This window comes from Anguilla anguilla, chromosome 16 (assembly GCF_013347855.1).
Source record: "Anguilla anguilla isolate fAngAng1 chromosome 16, fAngAng1.pri, whole genome shotgun sequence".
NCBI lineage: Eukaryota > Metazoa > Chordata > Actinopteri > Anguilliformes > Anguillidae > Anguilla > Anguilla anguilla.
Window position 1 is genome coordinate 5,556,770 of NC_049216.1, and position 27,870 is coordinate 5,584,639.

Sequence of the window (27,870 nt, forward strand, 5' to 3'; positions counted from 1 at the left end):
CCCTATTGTAATGGTATTTTACATAAATTGTGAATAATAGTTATAAGTTGGGGAAAATACATTTAAATGCTATTTAATTCATGACAGAAGAAAAATGTAAGAATAACGCACTCTAATGTGCAGAAGAGCAATCTGTCAATAAAATCAGACGTCATATGGGCTATTGAATGTTTTTATCTAGGGTATGCGCATTTTCTTGTGCACACACACCTGAGTTCGTATGCTGTTTAACCTCGTGGGGCTCACCATGGTCATTCATATTGATCAAAATAACATTCATTTTAAAACTGGGTAAATATCGCTGTCCAACACCATCGAACACGCACACGCACATCGTACGCGCTTGCAGCAAATTCTCTGCCTCTTATCTAAACATGTGCAAGATTTGTCGTCTCCTAAATCTTGAGTAATAGGTTTGAGGTCTACACTTTCGCACCTTGTGTTTACAACATGTTCGAACAGCAGTCTCGCTGACACTGGAATGTAGGAACATTTGCGAAGCACCGCGGTCAGTCTTTTAAAGACACAGGGCATGTCAGATTCAACTCATTATGACAGGCACAAAAGTAAACAGTAGATTGAGCCGCCTTTACTGTAGGTCTTATGATAATCAGACTACCCTTTATAGCTAGAATCATTGCTGTACTTTATTTGATGCAAACAAACATGTCGTTTGGCGTGAATTAATAACGCGCAGCCCGAAATCAGTTACAGTCACATTATACAAATGTCACAGCGGGTTTTTAAATGTCAAGAAGATTTGCTTTGCGTCCAGCTGAAAAGCCTCCTGACAGTGTTGAATAATCTGTGGCGAATGTCGTTCTGCTGAAATGATGGTAGCATTTCGGCAAGCACTGCTTTGGTATAGCTATTGTTTTGTTAGGTTTTGAGATTTCACTTATGATTGGAAAGTTTTATCTGACGTTATGCAATAACAAACATTAGGCCTGGTGTGGAACTGCGTGAGTTTGAACCGTGGTCTTCAGTGGTGGCCGTGTTGTCCTCAAGTAGCCCGTATACCTTTACCACAAACCATATGAGCGCTTTAAACTGCAAATAGTAGCGCTTGGAAAAGGACCATTTGCTTTTGCACAAAGGGTGAAGGGAAACTATAAAAAATATTGACGAGTCTCGTGCATTGAAACTGAAAGCAGTCTTAAGAATAGTTGATAATTATAGCATCGGTTCAACCAGTCGTCGTGTTTTCTGCTTGATATGATATTATAATTACAGCATTGAGGCAAATATTTATTTATTTATTTATTTATTTATTTATTTATTTATTTATTTATCTGCATTGGAAACAAGTCAGTCCGTGTTATTGTCCCAGCACAAATCATCAAACACATTCCACTGAGAAGATGAATCAAAAGAAACTTTAAACTGTTAACCTTTTGGCTTATTCGTGCTTTTTGTGGGAGGTGCCGCTAAAGTTAAAAGTTCACTCCGTAAAATGATAAATCAAGCGAGATGAGTTTCCCCGTCAAGCAAAGAAGCAAAGAGGCGACTGTTAGAATCTGCATATCCTGTCCTCTGCAGAAATACCAGGTCCTTTTGCTTCAGGCCCGTATGCTCGCGTGGCCTTATTTACGACACGAGACCATTTGCCCACGCGCCCGCGTGTGCTTGTTTGACGGACATGTGTAAGGTAGGGTATAAAGTGCGCGTGGGTGAGCTAACCAGTGTTAACAGCGCACAGGAATGGAATTTGTAGGAGGCGAACAGCTGAGGACAGGGTACTGGCTAGAACAGCTCTCCTGTGAGATCACTCTCAGCGCGGCACATCGGTGTTTGTGTAGACCTATTTCTACTGCAGACATTTTTAAACTTCTTTTCACATAGACGTTTCCCTTGTGGCATTTTTTGTGTGTGCTATTAAGGATGTTTTCCCTTCCGTAATATATTTAGTAAATATATTTAGGTATATATTTTTGCAATCTCGGTTTGTAAATGTGGCATGATTGCCTGTCCTGGTGTCTGGTTGGAGACCTTTGTTGTTGATATTACTTTTTCACCAGATGGCACTTTAGTTCTACTCCCCGAAATAAAAAAGCTAACTTTATTTTTTTTTTTATTTTAAAGAGAAAATCAACACATAGAAAATATGGCTAATGATGGTTATGGAAGGATTGAAAAGAAAATCCAAAAATATATTGAGTTTAAATAGGTCGCGGGTGTTCAAAAAGGGACAGAGCGGTTTTTGTTTGTAAATAAGTGCTCCTCGTATAGCATATAACCAGAATGTTCCCCCACGCAAGAAATCGCTTTAATGTGAATGTGTTGACTGACTGCTTGCATTCAGTTAATTCTTAAAGCACTTCAGTCCAATTCATAGGGGAATCGTGGGGGAAAATGGATTTGAATTATTCCTCCCATTTTAAGGTTTTGTCAGTCACATCCATCTTTTTCAATTTGATTAAGTGCCAGGTGTCAATTTTGTTGAATTTTCGGTGGCCTGGAGAGCAAAAACTAGTATTTGACAATTATTGATGCTTTCGGAACAAATTAATTTCATATTCCACCGGGCGATTTTATGTTTGAAAGTTCAATAAATAATTTTGGCAAAACAAATGTTCGTCCCTTCACCGTGTTACTTGGCATCCTGTCGGTATAATAGACGAAGTGATTGTTGGGTAGGAGTAGCCGTGGTGTGGAATGCGCGCTTCAGGAAAAATGCGGTTCGGCACAGAGGCGCGCGGCTCTGTTAGGAGGATAAATTCACCTGCGAAATGAATGAGCCGCGAAACGGTGCCGCGAGCGTCTTCGGTTCCCGAGCGCGAGCCTGCAGGTTGAGCTGGTTAGGCCAGTAAACGGAGACGCGAAGAGAATACGAGGTCTGTCTCTTTGCGCTTCGCTGAGGGTATGGTATTGCACCTTCAGGTAGGAAGCATTTGTGTGTCATGTGTCAGCCTGTTACCCCCTCCCCCACCACCCTTATGCTTGTGATATTTAGTTATTTATTTATGTAATTTATTTTTGCACATTTGGTCAATTGTACCCTCAACACCCCCGCTCTGGTCATTATTACCCCAAATTTTCTGGCAGATGATGATTCCTCCCGCCCCACCCCCCAGCATGCTTTTGGCATGCTTTGTCATTCCAGAACATTCTGCCACTCTCTTTAGGGTGTATTCTGATCTGCAGGCTTCACTATATATGACACCTTTGTGAAACACCCGTCAAACTGACAGCAGCAGCCATCGATAGGCCAGTATGGGAGTTTGTTATGTGGGGTGGGGTGGGGTAGGGTGGGGGAGGAACAGTAGGTTTACTCTGCGCAGGCTAGCAATGGCAGCCGTCTACCACAGCCGTTTGTGTGGCCCCCCACCCCCAAAATAGGACTTTCCGCGTGCCCGACCGCGCCCTTCCCTGACCGCCCCCCCCCCCCCCCCCCCCCCCCCCCCCCGGGTTATAGGGGGTTACGGTAATGAGGGCGGACAGCTGAACGAGCGGCCCGTTCTCGATGGCCGCCCGTCAGATATCATCTCTGTGGGCTCGGGGCTGGGACCCCCTTGTTGTTCCCGTTGGGGTTAGCGGCACGGAGAGCTTTCGGCCTCCCGTCCGTCGCCGGCGGTAGCGAACGCCGCGCGGGCTGATGCTGTCGGACAAGGCCGGGTTCTCCGAACTCACGGGAAGGGGGTGGGGGGAAGAGGTGTGTGTGTGTGTGTGTGTGTGTCTGTGTGTCCGATCTCACGGGAAGGGGGTGGGGGGGAGAGGTGTGTGTGTGTGCGTGTGTGTGTCCGATCTCACGGGAAGGGGGTGGAGGGGAGAGGTGTGTCTGTGTGTGTGTGTGTGTGTGTGTGTGGGGGGGGGTGGGGGGGTGGGGTAGTGAGTTTGGGGACTGAGAGAGGTTCATTGTGAGGACCCTCCCTCCTCTGGAGCAGCACTGTCTCGTGTCTCTGATTTAGACGCACTGTAAAAAGTTTGGCGATGGACGGCTCACTTCTTGGCTCCCCCCCCCTCCCCCCCCTCCCTTTTGTCTGCCTTTGTCTTGCCTGAATGGCGAGGATAATTGAATTATGATGTATCGCTCTTTTTTTTCTTTTCTTTTCTTTTTTTTCTTTCTTCGTCCCGCGGACTGATGAAGACGTCAGCGCGGGGAGCTCGGCCGTGGGCGCATCGTTACAGTAGCCGCCCGTGTACGCTGGCGTTTTAAACGTACCGAGTCGTGGCTTTTTCGTGTCGTCATGGCGAGCGAAGGACGAAATCAAAATCGCACCCGCCACCCCCATCCACACACCCCCTGAAAATAAAGCAGGCACATGAGGAGCTCTCTCTGTGGAAAGAGCTTCTGGGAAATGGAGGGGGGGTTGTGGGGGGGGGGGGTCCCAGTTGAAATGGCGCTGCAGTGTGTCTAATGCGGCCAGTTTAGCCGGCGGAGCGGAGGCCGCTAGGACACGCATGCCATGGAGATTGGCTCCGTGGAGAAAGGGAAACAAAAAACATCGGCGGCGTTTGTCAGAGCTGAAAACCCCCCCCCGGGGGGTGTCGCCGCGGAGAGGGGGCTCTGTGAGCCAGGGGCCGCCCCCCCCCCCCCCCCACCTTAAAAAAACCCACCCCCAAATTCTCCCCCTCGTCCCGTCCGCTCGCGGACCGACAGACGCTCGCGCGCCCTGCCGAGGTTTAGATTGGCTGAGAAAAGAGAAATGGGGCTGGTGTAAAATTAACTCTGGAGACAGTGGTGTCGGTGGGGGGGGGGGGGTTGGAGAGTGCGAGCCAGAGAGAGAGGTGGAGGTGGAGAGGGAAAGGGAGAGGGGAGAGGGGAGAGAGAGAGAGAGAGAGAGGTATTTAAAAAAACCCTTTTATTGGAACATTGTTTAACCACAGAAGTTACTGTACTTCAAAACAAAAATAATATACAAGCAACATAAAGAGAAAAACCAATTAACAAACTAACCACAGGCAGAAAAGAGAGAAATAGCTACAGAAAAGAGGGATAGAGAGAGAGAGAGAGAGAGAGAGAAATAGCTAGAGAAGAGAGAGAGAGAGAGAGAGAGAGAGAGAAATAGCTAGAGAAGAGAGAGAGAGAGAGAGAGAGGAGCCTTCTCTGTGTGACTCCTTAAAAAACATCTCTTCCTTAATGGAGGGCCCTGTGGACACTGACTGGGGGATTTTTTCTCTCTTAATTGGTGTTGGAGACAGAAGCTCTTTGGGAAGGAAAGCCAAGTTCTGGTCCATTAGCTGATGGATCAGCTTTAGAGGAATTAATCGATGAAAACAGTTGGCACCAGTTCAACGCGCCCAACTAGTTACCATTCATGCCTCGATTTTCAGAGGGAATGGCTTCTCGCAAATTTCTTCAACGTTTCTTGAGGCTTCACAAGCTCGAAATCTTATTACTTCTCACCTGGTGGTGAAATTGCCTGATTTTTACATAGTATCTTGTGTTGCTACTTTTTTAAATCAGTCTGTAATACTCAAGTTAATGTGTTATCCTCCTATGACCCAGAAATTCATTTTTGTCCCCTGTGAGGGACATTACATTACAGGCATTCAGCAGACGCTCTTATCCAGAGCGACTTACACAACTTTTACATAGCATTTACACTGCATCCATTTACACAGCTGGATATATACTGGAGCAATTCTGGTTAAGTATCTTGCTCAAGGGTACAACGGCAGCGTCCTACCCGGGAATCGAACCTGCGACCTTTCGGTTACAAACCCAGTTCCTTACCCACTGTGCTACACTGGGTGAGTGTCAGGTCTTAATCTCAAGAACCCAGATATTCTACGATGCTGAGCCCTACACTGCACGGGACTTTCAATCAAAGTGTAATAAATAATATTTTTGAAAAATGTATTTCACTGAAAAAATGAACATTTTTTTTCTGCCGGGTCTCGGGGGAGGAGGTATAGCAGTAACATTATTCTACAGGCCATGGGACGTAAACCTTGATTTCATTTTCATGGAAAATGTGATTGATCACCATACGGGCCTTCGGTCCCAGTGGAAACCCTGGCCCCGCTCCCCCCTCCCCAAACAGACGCATCACGTTACTTCCTGCATCGCCTCCCCCGTCCTTCATTCATGACCCCCCCCCGCCCCCGCCCCCCCGCGAGCCCGAGCAACAAGCCCCGCTAAACAATCGCAACAGATCCAAATTTGAGACCCCTGACCTGTATCCTTAAATGGTTCTCAGAACTGAAGTGTAAAGGGGCCTCAGTTACAATGTGCTCAAACTCCAAAAACATAAAAAGAAAACTTTTCGCCAGTGTCGTCCGAACAAAACTTCATTCTTATCGTTCCTCAAACCATCAACCAGCATGATCTTCTGCTTTCGATGCCTGCGTCAAATACATTTCCCGACTACAGAAAAGCCTTCAACACTGTCAAAAGACTTCCATTGAATGTGGGAATGTGTTTGGTTGGACGTACTGAGCATTGCTAATAGGTAATTTAAATAAAATATATTTGTAAATACTGTTTTAGAGCTTTATTTGACAATATTATTTCAGCAGTTTTTGCCATTTATTTGTTGTTTTCCATTAATCTGTGTGCACTTTTTAAGAGAACTTAATTTCCAGCTTGCTGTGACGCGTCTGCATGAAAATAACATTAGTTCTGTGGCCTGCTAATGTCCCAGAATGCCTCGGGTGTGCCGCGGTGACCCTCACGCATAATTTTTGACGGATGGGGCGCGCGCGTTCCCCCTTGCCCCCGGTTAACGTGACACGGACACGGTTCCAGCGAGGTAATTTCGAGTCATTTTGAGCTCTGTTTATTATTAGCTGTGACCGCAGCTCTATAGCTCTGTCTGTCGGTCGGTCGGTTGGTTGGTTGGTTGGTCGGTTGGTCCACAAAAAGTGTCCCACCCCGTAGCGGCCACAGTTTTCGCCCCAGGAGGCTGAAATTTGGCGCGGAGGTTGCTCGTGACCGAAGGTAGAGCTGAGTAACTTTCAAGGCCGATTGACCAAGAGGGGGACGTGGCGATGGGCGTGGCCTATCACAAAAAGGCGCATAACTCCCGAATGGATTCACAGATTTGCCCAAGGTTTTGTGGAAAGTTTGGTCACAAGCCGAAGAAGAGGTCACGTGCTTGTGTGAGGGTGTGTGTGCGTGGATGCGTGCACGCATGGATGCATGTGCGTGTGCGGTCGCAGCTATTGCGGATTCGCGCTCGTTTATTCATTTCTTTATTTACGGTAGAAGGCCTGCGGATTGGTCCGCCGGGGCGAGCGCTTCTGCAGTAACTCTGGGAGGGGGGCGGGGTGAGGGGGGCGGGGCGGGGCGAGGCGAGCTCACGCGGATATAATGAATTCCCCCCCCGAATGGGGGATTTGGGCTCCGCGGTGGCGGCCCGGCACCCAGCTGCCCGCGCGCTAGCGTGCTAGCGGCCTCGCCCCTGGCGACGGGTAATGGCCGGTCCCCGGGGAGGAGGGAGCGGGGCGTCATTGATTTTTCCTGGAGGTGGGAGACGGGACAGGCGGAATTGGGGGTGGATTCCCCCCCCCCTCGTGTCCCGGTTTTGGATTGAACGGCGGTCTGGTTTTGTGCCCAAACAATTTCTGATGCTGTTTAATGGCTGGCTGGCGGGCGGGCGGGCGGGCGGGGGTGAGCTTATTGTGTGGCCTCGGCTGTCCCCTTCGGTGGCCCCACCCTGAGATCGTCGGCCCAACTGCACGCAGCCGAACGCCCCAGGGGGGGTGACGTCGGCGAAACGTTGATAGCCGCGCGTCGCTGCGCGTGACAAAAGAGAGTGCGATAAGAGAGCCGGGCTTGTCCTTTGAGGAGACGTTGTTATCTCCTCTATCTCACGCTGGCTGAAGGCAGGATGGTTTCACCAGGATTGTTCTAGTTTTTTTTTTGTTTGTTTTTTTTTCAGTAGGTTTCTTGGAATATTTTTTTTTTTTTTGTTTTTTTTCAAAATTCTAGGTCAGCGTGTTCTAGAACTCTCCTTGCTTTCGGTTACCAGGAGCGATTGTGACATCACCATTAGAATGTTCAGTTGCGAACGTTCTGATCGCACATCTGTGACGTCACACTCACGCCCATGCAGGGTTTAAGAGAGGGGATGTCTGAGGGGTGCCCGCGTCTCCGTCCCTGCCGTACCGACCGAGCCACCTCGCCATCCGTCGTTCATAACGGACGTGCGCTCCGAACGGATTCGCATCGACACAAAACGCGCTCCGTGAAAGGGAGGCCCGCCCTCCCTTCGTTTGCGCTTTAGTTTCTTTAATTAGCGGAGCGCTCTGGTTGCTGACAGGACGTGGAGCGCGGCGGCTACCGCACGCTCGCGTGTAGGTTTTCACCCGACGTCAGTAAGAACAGCTCCCTTTGGGCGACTGTCGTCACAGGAGTGACTGAATGTGTTGGAGGGTTGAAGCAGTGTTTTCTTTTTCTTTTTTTTTGGGGGGGGGGGGGCGGAGGGGGGGTTTGCCCTGCGATTGATCTTCACACAGGAAGTGCGCAGGAAACTAACGTTTTTTTTTTTTTCCGGCTCTGCGTTGTTTGACACGCCGCTGTGAAGGACCGGCCCCGTGGCTGGGTGTCCGAGAGAAAGTGCCGGAAGCCTGGGGTATCCTCCCGGGGGGGGGGGGGGGGGTGGTGTGCCTCGCGAGGGGTGATTGAGGTGCGCCCCCCCCTCCCCAACCCCGTGGCCCCCGTGGCAGGCAGGAAACACTCCAATTAACTCATCCCAGAGCGCCTCAGGGGTCACCCCCTCCCCCCCGCCCTACACCCCTTCTGCTTGCGGGGGCCACGTGGGCCTTAGACCGCCACCCCCCCCCCTCCGGAACATGTGCGCGTGGGGGTCAGAGGTCACCTCGGGGCTCCTGCTCTGGGTCGGAGCGAGGACAGGCATCGAGGAAGCGGGGGTTGGGGGGGGGGGGGGGGGGGGGTGTGTGGGGGGGCTGACATTTAGAAAGGTATCCCATAATGCCGTCCTTTGTTCCTGGCTTATCTGGGAAAGGGAGAGGAAGAGAGGAAAAGGTACGGCGGAGTTTAGCGTCTGCGTTAGCCGCTCCGCTCTCTCACTGCTTCCTTTCTTCCTTTCTTTCGTTCTTTCTTTCTTCCTTTCTTATCCCTCCATTTTCTCGGCCATCCATTCTGCCAGCAGGCCAGACAGCTGGGGTGTCAGCATCTCCATGGCGATTAGTTACGGATAACTCATTTTCTGTTTATTTATTTATTATTTTGTTTTGTTTTGTTTCTTTCTTTTTTCGTTTTTTACAGACAACCAGCATTTGTCAGACAGGGCGACCCCCTTGTCACCTCTTTAGAGTTGCCATAAGTTTTCAGACGTAGTGCGTGGGAGTCCTGTTGGCTAAGCTAAATGCGGCCCCCCCCCCCTCCTTTTTCTCCCAATTTGGACCGTCCCGTTTGGCTCGCTAGCTGCGCTCGCGGCCGTGGCCTGTGCTATGGGTTTGGGAAAGCAGGGGGTAGCGCACGTCACCGTCCGACTGAACCCCATCGCCCCCTTTTTTGCGTTTCGCTGCGGGGGCCGTCCGTTCCGGTCGCCGTCGCCGTGGCCCAGATTCTGTCCCCGTCTCTGGGGGCCCGTACGCTCGCCCGAAACCGTGCCTTAACAGGGGGGGGGGGGGCATCCGGTACGCATTTTAAACGGGCGTAAATAAAAGATGCGCGTTTTGCGAGCGGATTCCTCTCGGGACAGGATGCAGGCCCGTGTCTGGGGTACGGAGCCAGAGTTAGCGGTGCGTTCCGGGCCGTCGACAGTCGGGTCCGGCGATACGCGCGTCTGTAATTAAACGCTTCCCTGCCTTTTAGAGGCGGCGCGGCAGCGGCCCGCTCGGCCGAGCCCGGCTGCGTTACCCGCCCAAGCGAAGCGAAGCGAAGGCGGTTCCTCTGCCGAAAACTCTGCCTTTTTTGTTCCCGCGGCGCTAATCGAGTGCGGCGCTAACGCGGTCAGCGTTAGCGGTTCCGGGCGAACGTGACGTGACTGCCGCTCGGGGGGGGGGGTCGTCGTCGGAGACACAGACAAACGGGGGGCCGTTTTGAGAAGCGAGGGACAGCTGAGCTGAAGGTGTTTTCCGTTGAGCTTTTGGAGTTTCTGTTTTTTTTTTTTTCTTCTTTAACCCGTTTTTATTTATTTATTTTTTTGTTACATTCTCGGGGGCGGAATAGGCCTGACGTCAGACCTGACGCTCTCTGTCGCCGGGGGAAACGGGCGGACCAATGACAGGTGGCGCGGCTCTGACCAGCTGCCCGGCTGGCAGCCGTGAAGGGGGGGGTGGGGGGGATTCTCTGGCGCCAGTCCCCAGCGGTCTGCGGTTAAAGCGTGGGCGCCGCTAGCCCCCCCCCCCCCCCCCCCCCCCTCGGGAAAGCGCCTGGTGCGCCCCCCCCACCCCCACCCCGCTGGCCTTGTGGTACTGGCACTCACCTTAAAAAAATCACATTTTCGCCCCCCTCCCCCATTAGAATTCGCCGCCTGCTCACATTTCCGTTTCAGTCCGACCCGCGGCTCGCGAAGCCCCTAGCAACGCGGGCATGCCCCGGCGACGCGCTGCTCTCAAATCGCCATGGCAATCGCTCTGATTTTTTTTAAATTAACGCCTTTATTTTGATGACACGTGCACGCGTGTCCGTTCGGGTACAGTTCTCCCCAGGACCCACCCCCCCCCCCCCCCCCCGTTATAAAGTGCTTTCTGTCCTTTACGTCGATATTGTACTCTTTGCTGTTAGATTGAAGTGAGGGTGCTTCCTTTTTGGCAGACTACAAAGATTAAAGGCTTTTTAATGCATCTGCTTGGACACATTGTGTTCGGGGGCGTGCGTGGAGGTGGGGGGGGGGGGGGGTGGCTGGGGTGGGGGGGGGGTGATGGTGTTTGTCTCGAGCCCGGGGCTAAAACGGGCAGAAAGACGGACAGCCCCTCAGCAGCAACGCATTAGCGGGAAGCGGACATCAGGACCCACAACGATCGCCTTGACGACATCGTTCCATGGAATTCTTTTAAAAAGAATTATTTTTAAAGTTAATAAATAAATGTCCCACCAGGTTTTTCGAGGACGTGGGCACTGTTGTCACCTCCCCCCCTCCCCCACACCCCACACCCCACACTGCAACCCAAGATCCCTTTTCCCCCTCTGAAGGGTTCATGTCCCTTCTTCCTGTGGTTTAGGTAACAGCTATGCTATTCTTGGCACCCCTGTGAGTGGGGTGACCTTTCTTCCATTCTGTGGGGTAGGGGTGGGGTGGGGTGGGGGAGAGAGGGTAGTAGAATGGCACACAGTCAGGTAGGGTGTCAGGGAACAACGGGGGGGTTGTGGGGTTGTAGGGTTCTGGGGTTGTGGGGGGGGGGGGGTGGTTGTTGGCGAATGTCCTGACCTTCACCTGAGTTTGACTGCTGTTCTAAGAAACCTTCACAGGAGAGGGGAGTGTGTGCGTGCGTGTGTGTGCGTGTGTGTGTGAGTGTGTGTACACGTGTGTGTTACCTGTGTGTGCCTGTATGCGCATACTGATCTTTCAGGGATTGATCCACAGTTGCCAGATGTATCAGTGGAAATGTGGAAAATAAGGGGGTAATGAGTTGGAGGGATGTGGTGGTGGTGAGTTATGCAGATGAGGGGTTGATGGGTAATGTAGTTTTTGCTTTTGGAATCTTGGCGTACTGTCCTGACAGAAGCGCGGTGATAGATGCCACTGTAGAGCCGGCGGGAGCAGGAAGCTTGCTCTCAGATGTCAGGGCGGCCAATCACAGCTCTCCCCACGGTCATACACTGGTGCCATTGCTGCGCAGTGTGCGCAACATTTAAATATGGAGTCTATAAACTGACACAAGGCTTTTAATTCCCTCATCAAAAGCCATGTCCTGAACTTGGTTTGCCCTCTGAACAAACTATTTTCTCATTTTCACATTTCTCCGCCTTTGTGTTGCTGTGAATAGTGAATAGAATTGTTACATTACATACCATTGAGTCGCTGTGAAATGTTGTAGCTAACGCTAATGCTAGTGTACTGCAGTGTGTACTGTATTGTCTTTGGCTCCTGACTCGTTTGTTGTAGCTCGCCGTAGGACGTTGGCGGTTGCGTCTGTGTTCACGCGCCGCGCGTAGCGCGAAGAGGAAGCGCCACCCTCGAAGGAAGGAATAAACACAGGACTGCATTTCTGTCGCATATTTGATTCACCAAAGTTTCCCTGCTTCCTGTTTTCCAAACAAAGGCGGGGGGTGTTCCTTGTCTCCTCGTGAACAGCGGTGTCGAGAAGCAAGGGAGGTTTCGGTTCCTTTTAAAAAAAACCAGCCGGCCTTTGCTTTTTTTCCTTTTCCGTCGCCTCTAGAACTGAGGAAGTCGGTATCGCCCAGAGAGAGAGACCTCTGAAGTCGAGCAGTGTGGCATAATGTTTATGAGGTCTAAAAAAAAACGTGATTATCACTGTTATAATCTGGAAACCCTATACACCAGTTCTGTATGGAAGGTTTTGTTGACTGATGCAGTTATATTTTGAGTGATTTTAAAATACTCCCACGGAACGCTGCTGCTTGGTTGGTTGGTTACCCCGGAAAAGACTTTGGGCTCAGAGCTCAGCCTCGCCCTGGTGGCTTGGCAGTAGTCTGGCACGTCCGCCCCCCCCTCCCCTCCCCCACGCCCCCCCCCCCCCCCAGGCCTCCAGATACTGAGGACTCTCATCACGCTGTCGCGAGCCCCAAATGCGAAAACGGGGCAAAAACAGAGTTTGCAAAAGAAGGCTTTGTATCTCGTCACATGACGCGGGTGCGAGCCGAAGCCTGACCTTTCCGGCACCGTTCAAAAAAAAAAAGAAAAAAAAGAAAGAAAAAAAAAAGCGGGGAGGATATCATTAGCGCGGAAAAACACACACACACACACACACACGTTGCCACGGGAGCGGATCCTGCGCCCCCCCCCCCCCCCCTGCAGTTTCTCCACGCGGTGATGACCCGAACGCGAACGCCGAGGACGGTCGCCGTTTTTGGAGAACGGGGGGGGGGGGGGGTGAAGCCGTGTCCTGGTTCTGCTCGCTGAAGAGACTGCAGGAGGGCGAACCGGAGGATTAGCGACCTCGTGAGTTCCCCCCGTTGCGGCCGCTATCGGGCTAGCTCAGGCAGGCTAGCTCTTCGAGGCGGCGGAGCGCTTCGCCCGAAACTCAATTTTTCCGAGACTCCGCTTTTGGCCGCGGAAGGAAATTTGGCGGCATTTGTGCGGGCGCCGCCGGCTGGTTATCTGTGCACCCCCCCCCGCACCCCTCAGATCAGGAAGTTTGGGGGGGGGGGGGGTGGGGAGAAGAGGGGGGTAATACCAGACAAGTAGAAACGGTTTAGCACGTTTTAGCACTTTCGAAGTAGCCTTGTAGCTGGCCTCTGGGCGGAGTACGCGTTCCGGGGGGGGGGGGGGGCGGCGGGAAGCAGCCGCGATTACAGCGTTCGGCGAGGCGCGCTGGCCTCGGGCTTGGCGGGAGAGCGGGACGTAGCATTCCGCACCGCGCAACACAGCTCGGCCCGGCAAGGATCCGGCTCTGCGGCTATCGGGTTTTACTGATCTCACGGGCCCTGCGGACGGGAGGAGGAGGAGGAGGAGGAGGAGGAGGAGGAGGAGGATAACGGCACCGCTGGGGAAGAGAGGGGACCCTCCTCCTCGAACCCTCGAACCCTCAGCCGACCACCGGAACAGCCCCCCCTCCGCTCCCGCCCCCGAAGAGCCGGCCCACGAGGATGACGTGTTCTTAATCAGGAGGAAGCGCCCCGAACGGAGTCGTTTGTTTTCCATTTGGTTCGGAAGCGAAGCATTGTCGACATTTTTTTTTTGTCCCCAGCTCGGTGAAACGCTTCACACTTGACGTGGCCGGGGGGGGGAGCCTTGGTGGAGGCCGTCCAATTGGAACCGTCCGCTAATCCCGGACGCAGATAATTGGTCGGAAATAATGATTGTGCCCCCCCCCCCCTTTTTATTTTTCTTCTCGCCTGCCCAAAGTGTCGCCCGTCTCCTGGTAAATCTTTCATGGAGGGTCGGGAAGAGCGTGCGCTGAATGGAAATGATTTCCAGGTCAGTGGAAAAGGGGGTGAAGAGGTCGCTTTGAGGTCAAACAGGTCATAAATCAGACAACCCCCGGGCCCTTTGTACCCCCCCCCCACAGTCGAGTTGCGCCCCTCTGCTAGCTGCTAGCCATACCCCACGTTTTACCCAGAGTGAAGTCCCCTGACTCCCAACTCCGCCCCCTCCATCGCAGCGGAAGTTCGCAGGGGGGGGTTCGGCTCAAACCGGCACCGCCCCTTTTACGCTGGGCCCTGACAGCTGCGACGAAGGCTCGACGGTTACCGGGACGATTTCGGAACACCCCCCCCCCCCCCCCCACCCCCACCCCCCGGCGTTGACTTTGACGGCGTATTTCCCCCGACGGCTTGAGCTCTCTTGATCTTTTTGAGGTAACAGGAGGGAAGCGAGCGCCGCGGTATTGATCTGTGGCCCCCTTGAGGGCCTGTCTCCACCGCCCACGACCCCCCCACCCCCACCCCCACCCCCACCCCCCGGGCCTGGAAGGTGCTGTATAATACCCTGATTAAGCACCTCTCCCCCCCCGCCCCCATCCACCCCAGCCCAGGTCTGAATGGAGAGTCCACGGCAGCACGCTTCCAGCGCCCGCGACAGCTGTTGGGACCCCCGTCCTCGGAGGGCCCTTTTAAATTTAGGGAGCCCCGGACACATTGTCCTCAGCTCCAAAGCCTTCGAGGGTTGGGGGGTGGGAGGGAGGGTGGGGAGAGCCCACCGATTTTTCCTCCCCTTTTTCCCCTCTTTCCCCAAAGTGACCTGTCAAGCCCTCTCTCCAGCGTGTCGAGGGGCAGGGTTCTCCTGACAAAAACCCAAAACCCCTCCGGGCCGGGGGCCTTCTGTTCGAACCGTGTCCCCTCCAACCCCCACCCCCACCCCTACACCGCCGTCCTTTTGTCCCGACGTAAATAAGAGGCGAATTTCGTTCCCCCTCGCTCACCCCTCGTGTCCGGGGGGACGAGCCGGGGGGGGGGGGGGCGTCGTTTTGGGGAATCGGCGCCGCTGGCGGGTTCTATCGATCACGGGCTCCCATCCTCCGGGGCCTCCAGTCAGCGGCCGATTGGTCTCGGTCCCGCGGCAACCCCTGACCCCGCCTAACCCCTCCTCCCCCCCCCCACCACCCACCCCCCTCCCTACCGGGCGGACCGCAGGGCCTTAAGGCAGAGCTTGGTCCCTCAGGCAGGAAGTACAGGCCCCTTTTGTTGTTTTAATAGTTCCGCGGAACAAAGGGATCGCGCCCCTCCCCCGGGAACCACTACAATGCCCAGCCGCGCCGCCGGAGAAGCTCCGACTCACCGCCATTGTTTTTTTTAGTTTTCCCTCCACCCGCCCGCACACCCCCCCCCCCCCCCCCCCTCCACACACACACTCACTCTAGTGTTTGCTTATTTTTGTGGTCCGCCGCGCGCGGGGTGGGATTATGTAGCGGAAACGTGCACGCCGGGCTTTCCGTAGCATGGCAGAAGTGTTGTGTGGTTGTGTGTGTGCGCCTGTGTGTGTGTGTGTGAGAGAGGGAGTACGTGTGAGCAAGCGCTTAAATCCAAAAGATCCCTGTGTAATCTTTGTAAAAGGCAGTGTGAAGGGTAGTCTTGGTTCTCTTTGCGATGGAGAAAACTTCTTTCCTAGCGATGCGGCAGCGCTGGCCGTAGCCAGGCCACGGTGCGGCCAGGGAAGGGGGGCACCTGCGCATGGCTGGCTGTCATAGGGACCGGGGCTCTGAGCTCTGCAGGTTTCCTCCCTAAATAAGCTAATCGCCCGTGACCGCCAGAGCCGCTTCCCGCACGGGCTGGGGGGGGGGGGGGGGGGGGGCGAAATGGAAACGTTTTCAGGACGCTGTCGCCGCCGTCGGCCCGAGAGAAGCGCACGCTGTGGTGGAGTTCGGGGGAACAGACCTGGAAAAAACAAAATGGGGGAGGGGGGAGGGGGGGTTGGTGAGGGATAAATAAGAAGCAGATTTACTGCTCGCTGTGTGTAGCTTGGGAGCCGGACTTAGCGTTAGCTATAACCGTCTAATGGCCCTGTAACCCGAGAAGGGAATGTTAAACTTCTCTAGATGAGTCCAGACGGCGGGTTGGGTGGTGGTGGGGGTGGGGGTGGAGGGTGGGGGGGGTGGGGGCGTACCACGTCTGGACCAATTAAAGTGGATGAGACCCCTGCTTTCTGCTGTTTTTCTGCGGCGTTCTTGCAGGGAGTCAGCGATTTGAAGCGAAGAGGTTATCTTCTCAAGGGTATTAGGAATGGAGAGCTTCTGGATTTTCTCTGCAGACGCTGTGAGAGGTCTTCTGTCTGCCTGAAGTAATTGCTGATTTCTTAATCTGGCGTGAACAGAGGCCTAAAGTTAGTTACCCGATTACGGGGCTTTCGCCCCAGCGGCTCTTAGCGGACGGCGCGGAAACGCAAGGCTGCAGGCCAGGGTCTTGTTCTCATGGTGGTATCGTGCTCTTGTCTTCTAATCCAATTACTTAATCCTTCATAATAAGGATTCGGACTGAAGCTCTTCCCTCCTAAAACAAGTAGGCAGCAGCGCTGTTCTAGATATTCTGAATTCGCAGGCCACAGTGTTCTCTTTGCTAAATCCAGACATCCTGTTTTTTTTTGTTTTGTTTTTTTGTTTCGTTTGCAGTTGAGCTCTAAAACTGCCCTCACTTTAATCACTTTTGTTTTTTTGCCTCGTTTTGTTTTCATCGGGGAGAGATTTCTGACTCTGCTCCAAAGTATTTCTGCCTCATTTTAAAAAACGGTTTGAGGCTTACCCGCCTCTGCCCCGGCATTACGAAGAGCGAAAGCATGAACCGAGGGGCCATTTTGATTGTTGAGCGGGAGATGGGCCTCCTCGTCTGAAGGACGGCTTAACGCTGCTCTTCTGCAACAACCGCCACGCGGCTTCCCTTCAAAAGCATAGCGTCCTCGCAGCAAGTTCGAAAAAAAATGTGCCGTATACAGTGCCAGTGAACAAACGTCATTCGAAAATGAGAAGAAAACACGTACATAAAAGAAGCAGGGAGCGCGTGCGAAAGTAGAATCGCATGTTTTTTTAAAAATGTTATTTCAGTGTTCCTGAACTCAAACAAACCCAAGGGCCAGACACAGACGGTTGGGGGAAAATCTTTCCGTAGAGAATTCTGGCGATGACCACAGGGGGCGCTGCAGTTCAAACAAATCGCCAATCGATTTGACGCGGTGCAGTGGAGAATAACTGCCGCCCAAAAGCCAACGAGTCACCTGTCGGGTGAAGTTGAACCCTGAAATGGGGCCTCCTCCTCCAGTCAAAGCTGTTGTGATGTCATTGCACTTGGAACATGGCACTGCAACAACATCACAGAAATGTAGATCGACGGGGAGCCGGTGTTAGAGAACTGGGCTTGCAAGTCCTAGATCGCAGGTTCGATTCCAGGTGGGGCACCGCCGTTTTACCCTTGAGCAGGGTACTTACCGTTGAACTGCTTCAGTATACATCCAGCTGCATAAACGAACTGTACGTACGTAGGACAGAAGCTGCGTAAAATGGCTCCGTATACGAGCGTCTGCCGAATGGTTAATATGTAAAATGTAAGAGTAAACGGTTCTGTCATGTCGTCTTTGCACGAACATATTAAGAGATTGAATGCAGGCCTGTCCGACCGTAAGCGACTTGCTGTAAGCCCAGGAATGAGATTATGTGAAGCAGGGCCATTTTTCATCTGCCGCTAATGAGCTGCCATAAGGGGCCTGATGCCCGCCATCTAAGAGCGGGAACACCGGGGGGGAAAAGGGGGGGGGGGGGGGGGGCGGAACTGTTTTCGAGCAACGCCGCCATAGTTACACGCGCCGACGTTTCCCTGGACGCGGAGCCTGTTCCTACCGCCTCGGCTTCAGAACGTTAGCGGTTAGCGCCTGGCGACCCCTTAATATGTCCTCCGGGACGTTCCCTCGGCCCTCTTGGCCCCGCCGGCGGGAACAGGGCGGTACGCCACCCCCCCCCCCCCCCCACCCGTTAGTCACAGCCTATCGGGTGTCGGAGGAGGCGATAAATGATTCGACCTATCAGGGCAATTACACGCGGGCATTTTTTGAGACTAACCGTCCACCTGTGGGGCCCTCGCGGCCGTCCGGCTGGTGCCGGTTCGTTGTCGTTCACGCCTCCTTTCGCACGTCCCGAAGAAACCTCGAAGGTCCGCGCGGGATTCCTTTCGGCGTGTGTGTACGGTTGTGTCTGGAAGGGCAGATTCATTATTTCCGCGGTCGTTTTTTATGGTTTACAGAACTACGAAATGTTCTGAATTTGCCGTTTGTAGTTCTGGGTGTTAATTCGCAGAGTCTGCGGCGCGCGGTTAGCGCCGTTTGAAGCCGTCTCGCGGCGTGGTGTAAGAGGCGCTCGGCGGAGCGGCCTGGCGTCTCGCTGCGAAGGTAGAGACGGCCCAAGAATCCCCTTTTCTCTCTCCCCCCCGCCTCGAATCAATCACTCTGTTTCTGTTTGCTGAGCTCCATTTTCTCTTTCTGCCGGATGGGTCTTTTTTAACTGGGCCGGAAAAAAAAACCTCTTCAGCTTTTACACATTTAACTGCAGCGGAGATTTTGCAGGGGGGCTCTTTTGTTCGGCCCACACCCCTGCCGGGGCATTGTGGGAGAACCTCGCCGCTGCAGGGGATTGTGGGAAAGGCTGCGAAACCCCACTCATCACGGCTGACAAATCAATGGGGGCCTTCGCGACAGCCACCCCCCGGGGATGCGTCGGGGTCGAGGCGCCCCCCTGGGGCGGAAGGGGCTTTTTCTCGGGGTACGTGGCCGGTCTCCCCCTTCTTCGTAACCGAGCGAACGTTTCTTATTTATCGTCCGCGTTCTTGGATTTCCGCTCGCTTGCTCGTTTTCTCCTTGTCCTGGACCCTTTTGACCGCTCCGTGATTTCTTTTTTTTGGTTTCGATTCACCACGCGTTGGCTACCTGCGGGAATGTCTTAGTCCTCTCTTCTCTGGCCGGGCTCACTTTCCTTTTTAACGATGCTGAAAAAAGGCAGCGTCTCGATCTTTCAGGGAAATCGCCAAACCGCCGGTCTCCACCTAAAAAAAAAAAACTGAGCGACGATAGAACCAGTTCTAGTTCTCAGTCCGTCCTGAACCTAGGCCTATTAGACGTTCACGTTTATAATTAAACAAACAATCCGCCATTTTGTTTTTCCCCCCATATCTTCTCTGTTCGGGCGATTGCTTCTGAAAACGGACGACGTGCGCCGTTTAAAAAGTTAAACCCCAATTCCCGAAGCTTAGCGAACGTAGTCAAAATGGCCGCCGCAGGCCTCGGCATCATGAGGAGAATGTGAGCATCGTACGTTATATGTAATGAGCGTGCTCAGACTAAAACAGGAACCCCCTCCGTGTACGAATGGTGGACGCGCTGATCTGCAGCGGCCATGCCAGTGACCCATATACGGTATTGATCTGTCCGATCTGAAAAGCGCACTTAAGCGGAGGACCAGGCCCCCCCCCTCATTCAGTCCCGGGCATCGATTAGGCATCGAGACGGAGTGTAGCACAGTGGGTAAGGAACTAGACTTGTAACCGAAAGGTCGCAGGTTCGATTCCCGGGTAAGGACACTGCCGTTGTACCCTTGAGCAAGGTACTTAACCTGCATTGCTTCAGTACATATCCAGCTGTATAAATGGATACAATGTAAAATGCTATGTAAAAGTTGTGTAAGTCGCTCTGGATAAGAGCGTTTGCTAAATGCCTGTAATGTGATGTAATGAGACGGAACAGACTTTCTGCAGAAAGTCCGCGGAGAAGACTGAAACGCTCACAGTTCTGAGACTGCGTTTCGGTCTCCTGATTTCCCTCGTTCGTGACGGCGCAGCGATTCGGGGAGGACACGGAAATAAGATTTTATACTGGTGGGTAACGTAAAAGTGTCTTTGTTGGTTTCGACGGTCAGGCGAGAGGCATTCGTCTCTGAAAGAGTGTAACTTTCATGGGACTCCCAGATGCGCTGCTGCATCTGTTTTTCCGAAAGTTTTCTGTCATTTCCTGATCTATTTTATTTTGTTTTACCAGTTCAGGTCGCTGGTCATTCAAAGCCTGATCCATTTCATAATTAAAACTTCGAACGTAATCAATAAGATATCAACTAATCTTTAAACTATACCAATTTATCCACACTGGTTAGAAATGTGGTAAATGTGATATTTTAATAGTAGCCCTTCTACATCTGGAGCTAGTGATTAGTAGTGGGGTCAGATTTGTGATTTGGTTATCAGTGGCAAATGGGACGAACCAATCGGACGCCTCGGAAGAAGGCTGCCTGCAAGGAACGTTCCGCCGGGGGCGGGGCAGGCATCAGAGCCCCCAGACATCGGGCCCGCTTGCTGCTAGATGGGCTTAGCCCTCCTCCTCGGTCACACAAGCACCCGGGAACCAACAAATAGTGTCTTTTTCCGACGTCTGGCCGCGACAGGGCGGTCTGTGGCGGGATAGGAACGAGCGGCGTTTGGGCACCGACGGGGCGACGACCACCTGATTAATCACGCTGCTAGCGGGACGGGGGCAAGCCGGCGCGAGACAAAGGCCCCCTTTTCGTTTTTCGGAAATTGTTTCCCGAAAATTAATAGGGGCCGATTGAATAGGGGGCAGAGAGGCCTGCTGTCGTTTGTCTCGAGGCAAAGGTTGGGCCCCGGTTGTGGACTGTGCCATTCCTTTTTTAGATTGGGGGGAGGAGGGGGGGGGTTGATCTTTGTCCACAGCCTTTGATGGAAGATTTATGACTTTTTAAAAAAACAATCAATCTCTGTTTTTGTGGCAACCCTAAGAATTCAGTAAACCCATTTTTTTATTTCATGAGACCTTTTCCCCTTTTAAAAGCACATCTTTAACGTGCGTTTAAAAGTTAACTTATGTCAGCCATGCAATTACAGTATTTCAAAACAATTTTCTTTATGCAGTACCTCTAGGCAACTACAATAACCCGCCTACTTTATTTTTATCCACCGTACATCCTTCTGGTGTACATTTCGTGCGGGGTTTGCTTATCGGGAATTTGAATAAACCCATTTTCCTCGGTTTATTTTTTAGCTCTTTTCAAAAGGAGAGGAAGGCGTGCCTGCTGAGACGTAGTTAGGGGGGCTTAGAGGTTTCAGTCCGATCCAGTCGCGCTACCGCTGCGGTTTCGGGAAGAACAAAGGGTCACCTGAGGAAACGCGCGTCGGGGCGGGAGGGCGCCCGCGCACCGCATGCAGGCGAGCGTTTATGCGCATGCAGGCATGCAGTCATTTCAGGTGCGTGCCCGCATGCGTGCACCAACATGCGTTGGCATGCGCAAGCGTGCGTTGTCTGTCTGTCTGTCTGTCTGCCTAACGGAAGGGTTGTGGGGAACTCGACTGATCTTCCCCAACCTGGCTCTCTCCACCATCAGTCCCTCATCAGGTTAACTGGCTAAACATTAGTTCTCTCCCTCTCCACCTGAGCTGATGTGTGGTGAGCGTTCTGGCGCAAAATGGCTGCCGTGCATCACCCAGGTGGGTTGCTACACATCGGTGGTGGCTGAGGCGAGATTCCCCCTCATCACCGTAAAGCAGTTTGAGTTTGAGAATAGCGCTATATAAATGCAAGGAATTATTATTATTATTATTATTATTATTATTCAACCGCCGCGTGTGCTTTTCAGCAGAGGGTACCAGCTGTTAGCTGTGGAATCTTTGAGCAAATGGTGAGGAGGCCTGCAAAAAAAGAAAAAAAAAGAAAAAGGGTGGTGTTGTGGTCTCTTTGAGGAGGAGGAATGTGGCCTTTGTTCTGAGAGAGAGAGAGAGGGACAGTGAGTGACCACCCACCCCATATAAACATTGTACATATTTACCATTATTATTTTAATGTTATTATTATTTTACATATTATATATGTATGCTTTGGCAATAAGTATGTTTGTATTTCATGCCAATAAAGCAACTTAAATTGAAATTGAATTGAATTGAGAGAGAGAGAGAGAGACAGAGAGAGAGAGAGAGACAGAGAGAGAGAGAGAGAGAGAGAGTGAGAGACAGAGAGAGAGAGAGAGACAGAGAGAGAGGGAGAGAGGGAGAAAGAGAGAGAGAGAGAGAGAGAGAGAGAGAGGGGGGGGGGGGAGAGAGAGAGAGAGACTACTCCGGCTCTGGGTGTTCCTTTCCAAAGCGCGCGAGCGAGGTTCGGCCTTGCGCGTCTGGCCATGCGGTTCGGCGGCAGCTGTGGACCGCGTCCGGCCCCTTCCGTATTCTCACAGACGCGCCGGTGACAAGATGGCGCGCCTGATGTCACAGCGTTGTGGGCTGTTTGTGATTGAGCGGCTTCAGTCATTCAGACGTGCTGTCTGTGTGAGTCAGGCTTTGTGTTGACGTGTGTGTGTGTGTGTTTGTGATTGAGCAGTTTCAGTCATTCAGATGTGCTGTCTGTGTGAGTCAGGCTTTGTGTTGACACGTGTGTGTGTGTGTGTTCTGTTTGCCTGTTATTTACCCATACTGATGTGCATAGCTACGTGCGTGTGCACGTGTGTGTGTGTGTTCCGTTTGCCTGTTATTTACCCATACTGATGTGCATAGCTACGTGCGTGTGTGCACGTGTGTGTTTTTATAATTCCATGCGGAACAGACCAGCTAAACTGTGACTGACTCAGGCCACACCCAGCCTATATTTTGCTGGACGCGCATGCCAAAACACTTAACCCCCTTTATTTGTCATTTTGAGTGCTGGTATTTTAAAGCACTTCACTGATACCCTTTTGCTCTCAAATGCTTGACAATAATCAGTTTGAGTACACGTGCGCGGATAAGTTAATTGCATAACACGGTGTTGTGTAACCTGCCTGATGTATTCATTTAGTCTCTCAGATCATTTCTGCAAACATAGGTGTTGCCCCTCTTGTCTGAAGTCCTGCCTGCACTCCTTAAATGAACATGTTGGCTGGTCTTAGTAAAAACGGGGTACTCAGCTACACAGGTGTACACCGGACCAAAGATCCATCCGTTAGCCTGACATCCAGTGAAAACATGTTTGAGTGAGTGTGCAATGCTTTCCTCACTTTTTTCTCACAATGCAATATATAATTTGAATCTGACATCAACACTTGTGGTACAAGGGTAATTTGGAGTTAAAAGGTGCGGGTCCCCCTTTAGTCACCCTGAAAATGCCCTGCTGAATGTACTGACGGGTTGTTGGTGTCGTTAGGTGGTCACGACTGTGTTTGGAAAAGAGTTGGCGCTTGGGCTGAACAGATTAGTATGAGGGGAGCTGGTGTGGGTGAGTCACTGCACTTCCTTGTTGGTCATCAGACTGGACTTTTCCCGTGGAGTACAACTTACCTTTAACTGAGCATATTCACTATGAGGGACAGTTTTTTTTTTTTACACTTTCAGCTGTGGTATAGCCTTGGATAATCTTTTGGAATAGGCCTACATTTGGCCATCTGTTTTACTACCAATACAGATCATTTTTGTCATAATTGCCTATTTATTTACTTTATTCCGGCGTTCTCGTGCAAGCCTGCCTGTAAACTAATTTGTTAACAACCTTGGTCGTGAGGCCCCGAGTTTAGAAGTACGGTTCACTATGTACCAGTGCCCTCCGTTAAGTGTCACTGTGGGATTTGAATACTCTCAGCACCCGTTACAGTTAAATTGTGTTTCCTGAATGGCAGTGTTTGCTAAGAGAGGTATAGGTAAAGGTTTGGCCAGTGGGATTATATGTCAACAGTCCCAAGGCCACGTCTGTCAGATCCGCGCTAGCATGAGCGACCATGTACGGAAAATAAGCTCGCCAGGGCACGGTTTAAACAGATCCTTCCATTTTGTGCATACAATAGTGCGCTAATTCACTTTTGTTGCATATCTAGCCCCGAAGAAAAGGGCTGATCCTAAATGCAAAACGGAAGAGTAAACTAAAAATCTCCGTTAGATTTTTGTTTATACCAAATCATGTATTTGACACTTTTATAAGTAAATAAATTGTACACAATCAACGATACTTGTTGAAATAAAGTATATGCTACGTGCTCCCCATCTCCAGCCAAATCTTATGCGCGTCGTGCTTTTCCCGCCTACCCCCAATTTAAAATGATTTATATCAATAAGACGTTGATTTTCACTAGCAGATGCTAGTTTTGAGGAGTTTGCCACCAGCGCTTGTAAGGCGCTTTGAAGCGGGCGGTGCACGGCCGAACAGCCTCGGGGAGAAGCTTAATGTGGGGAAGCAGGCGCTCAACCAAGCAGAAATAAATAAGCCTTTTTGCTAAATGAGCTACAACCACATCTGATTTTATTGGCTGTCGCACTCAACCTTTACAGTCAAATCCCTTGCTCCGCGTAAAGTCAGAGAATAACATTTGCTCGAACGTGGGACGCAGCCAACTGAGTGATTTGGCGTGCTGTGTGATTACGGTGTTCGAAGTGGGCGTTTAGCACGAAGTGTCAGTGTCATTAACGAATGTATTTTCTGTAGGCTGTAGCCTGTAGCGAGCGATGGCTTGTCCATTCATATATGCACAAACTGTTTTGTAGGTAATTTTCATTTGATTATACGTTGCAGTGAGTAAACACGTTTTAGCGTTGCCAGATGCTGAATTATTTGACCCGTAGGCTGCAAAACATCCTTTAAAATCCCCAGACGGCTCCCATACGCATTTTCCTGAAAATCTATTTCACAGCAGACAAGGGACCATCGAGAGTTAAAGTTTCGTCCTAATTTTTTTGTTCTTTTCTAAATAAGGCAAAGCCCTAGTTAATTTGAAAATGAATTGCACTGTAATTTCACGTCATTGATAGGCTTGTGTGAGTAATTATGAAGCATGTCCTTCTGACCTATTTTGGGCAAAGATATAAGGCCTCATTGAAAGAAATCTCGCTAAGCAAATAGTTTTTTGGTTCTGAAAGACCTGTTTTTTTTCCTTTTATACTTTGAAATGTGGAATGTATGACAAAATTGCTGAGTCTTGCTTTGTATGTAATTTAGTTGACAGACAGTTATGAATACAATGCATAAAATATATTACAACAGCCTCTTTTGTTATGACTTCATATAAAGGCTTTGGTAGCCATGTCATGACGTTTAACTGTTTATAGTCCCAGTTAAACTGGAGTTTTTTTTTTTACAGAAGACAGAATAATGCCTGCATTTCTTTCCCCTCTCCTTTCAATTCGAAAATGCATATTGCTCAGGGATAGCGGTACGTATGAACGGATGTCTTTTAGACTGATAGGTTTTTGATGCTCTTTGGCCCGCTTTGCATCTCTACGCAAGCCAGATGTTCAAGGCGTTGGGTCGAGTTTACTTCAGCCTGTCGCGTACTCTTGACACAACCCCTATCATCAGTTCAGCGCCTCGGTAAGGGCTCCAACGCCGAAACAAAAGACGCGTAGTAGCCCTTTAATCGAGTCAGCGTTGGGGTTTCGGCAATATCCGACGGGCGGGCAGAACCTAAACACGTTGTTTGAAGGGCTTTTGAATTATTATAATTTATTTTTCTGCTTTTGTCAGTTGAGGGCCCGGGGTAGGGATCTTTCATTACAGAACGCGGCGAAAGAGCCGCTATGAATATAACAGAACTGAAAAGAATAGAACAGAATAGAATAGAACGTTATCGTCCAATCAGGACTGGAAATTTGTCTTTAGTCTCGGCTCAGCCCAAAGACTAATACGAAGTTAGCCAGAACGATGAGCGTTTTGGCCCAGGCTCTCGAATAACACCCTGCTAAGCGATCTGAAAGAAGTAACAGTCGGATCTAACGCCTTGTCTCTCTATCGCACAGTGTGGAACACGCAAGATGAAAGGCCGGAAGTTTGACGCTCTGTATCTGACCATTTTTAAGATGAACGAATGGTTTTTTTAAAAGGCTAGCTTAGAACTTACTTAACTTACTTTGCTGGACGATTTAATTATGCCTGTCAACTCTACATTGTGTGTGGTGTTTTGGCTGTCAATCCTTCTCTTTATATTGTGGTTTTTTTGCGCTGCAAAGTGGACATTTGGTTATTTTTTGGCTGCTTATATAGGCATAGTCACTTGACCAGGCTGGTATAGAATATGTTCTCAACTGACCAACAGGAAATAAAGTGCACCCCCCCCCCAAAAAAAAAAACAAAAAAAAACAGACATTTAATAGATGATATCATAGCCGTGTGAAGATGCGTGAAAGCTCATTCAAACCCTTCTTGATCACACTTTGAGCAAGTAAAGAAAGTTTGATGACAAATAAAACTGCAGTGGCATTCAGTATGTCTAATTCTGAGTGCAAATTGTCCTTGCCTTCCTTGTCCTTGCCTTTTTGTCATCACCCGAGTGTGCGATTGGAATAATAATAATAATAATAATAATAATAATAATAATAATAATAATAAACTTTATTTGTATAGCACCTTTCATACATGAAATGCAGCCCAAAGTGCTTCACATTGTAATGGTGTAATTGTAGTGAGATCCCTAAAACAGAGACATGTTGATTATGCGCTGTCAGTGATACTATGTTGGAAAAATTAATTTAATTTAGTCTTCCTAGGGTCTAATCCTTTCCGAACTCCTTTAAATTACAAAGCCGTGCCTTGCGACGGCTGAAAACTGAGTTTGGAGAGGCTGATTACGTACCTCTTTTGCAATTTGTTTTGAAAACCCTCGTCTCGGAGATGTTGCAGCACCGAGAGCTTTAAAAAACTCCTCTGTGGCTGCCTTTGACAGTGGCAGACTCTTCTTCTGACTGTGACGAATAAGTAACGGAGGGGTGAAGCCTATGCATTCTGCAGTGAATAATGACGTATTCAGGACCCACCGCTTTTTATGAGCCTACTCTTCCAATAAAATAGGGGTTTATTGCATTCATTAATTACGCAGAGGTAGATTTGGGAAAAACAACGGTGCGGACAATGAGGGTTTTAGAGATAAGCCTTGTGGCCCAGTTTCAGTTTCACTTGCCAAGTTATTACCTATTAACAGTCATACTTAATTATAAATTACATTTAAATTAATTTGAATTGTGAGAGGTTTGTACTTTTCAATATAACGCTTCGATAAAAAGAACATCCCAATTCCGAATAACCGGTATTAGCACATTGTTTTTTTGCTTGCTGTCAGGAAATTAAGGCCTCCGAGTATTTTTTTTTTCATGAAAAGTGCTACGTCTTCGCTTTTATTTAAATATCAGCTCATTCTGAAAGTTACGCTGTTTTGTGTCTACTCCTCGTGCTACTCGAGTAGCTCACCAGCGCGCGACGCGTGTATTTGAACAGCCTCGCTGAAATGTCGCGGTCTGTTGATGCAAGCTTTGAAATGGGATACCTGTAGTTACTGCGCGTTTTGAGGTCGCAGCTATCACGGTCTGTAATCACTGTTAGCGAAGCTAAACGTTTCCTTTTCTGCCCCCTTAATGAGTATGCTTACCTAGCGCAAATGTGAAAGTGCAGCCAGCGTGTTTTTCATGTTTGTAAACAAACAAACAAAAAAAACTAACAAAAACAAAACAAGAGAAACCCAACCAGATCCTACAGGAATCAGCAGTCGCAGTACAAAGAAAAAATCACGGAAATGCACTATGACATAGGCCTAAACTGAAATGAGCATTTTTATGGTGTCAGTGTTCAAAGCACATGCGTATCCCGTGTACGTTTATTCAGCAGTTCTCAGCTGTCACTCTGTAGTCTAATTGGTGTTGTAAAATAAATAAAATTAAATTTAAAAAGGGTCATCGTTGTGGTTTGGCGGGTTCATCTCCGATGGTGTTACCCTGCTGTTGTCTGCGGTGGACGCTGTTAGAAGTGTGTTTATTTTAGTTATCCAGATCTTCATAGGAGATTTTGTCCGTGAGATATTGGCTGTGTGCTTTGGGTGGCATTACTGTAACCAGCGGACCCGAGGCTTGCATAAAACGCCACACACGGCAGAAGATCTGAACAGGGACAGCTAGATACGGGCGCATCGTGTTTGCAAAATTTT

At 50.4% G+C, this 27,870-nt stretch overlaps 1 protein-coding gene across 2 annotated transcripts in view; it reads left to right on the plus strand.

Moving 5' to 3' along the window:
* The window catches only part of LOC118215678 (low-density lipoprotein receptor-related protein 4-like), a 116,306-nt gene that overhangs the window by 568 nt on the left and 87,868 nt on the right, over positions 1 to 27,870 (plus strand). The gene's annotated exons all lie outside the window — the stretch shown is intronic.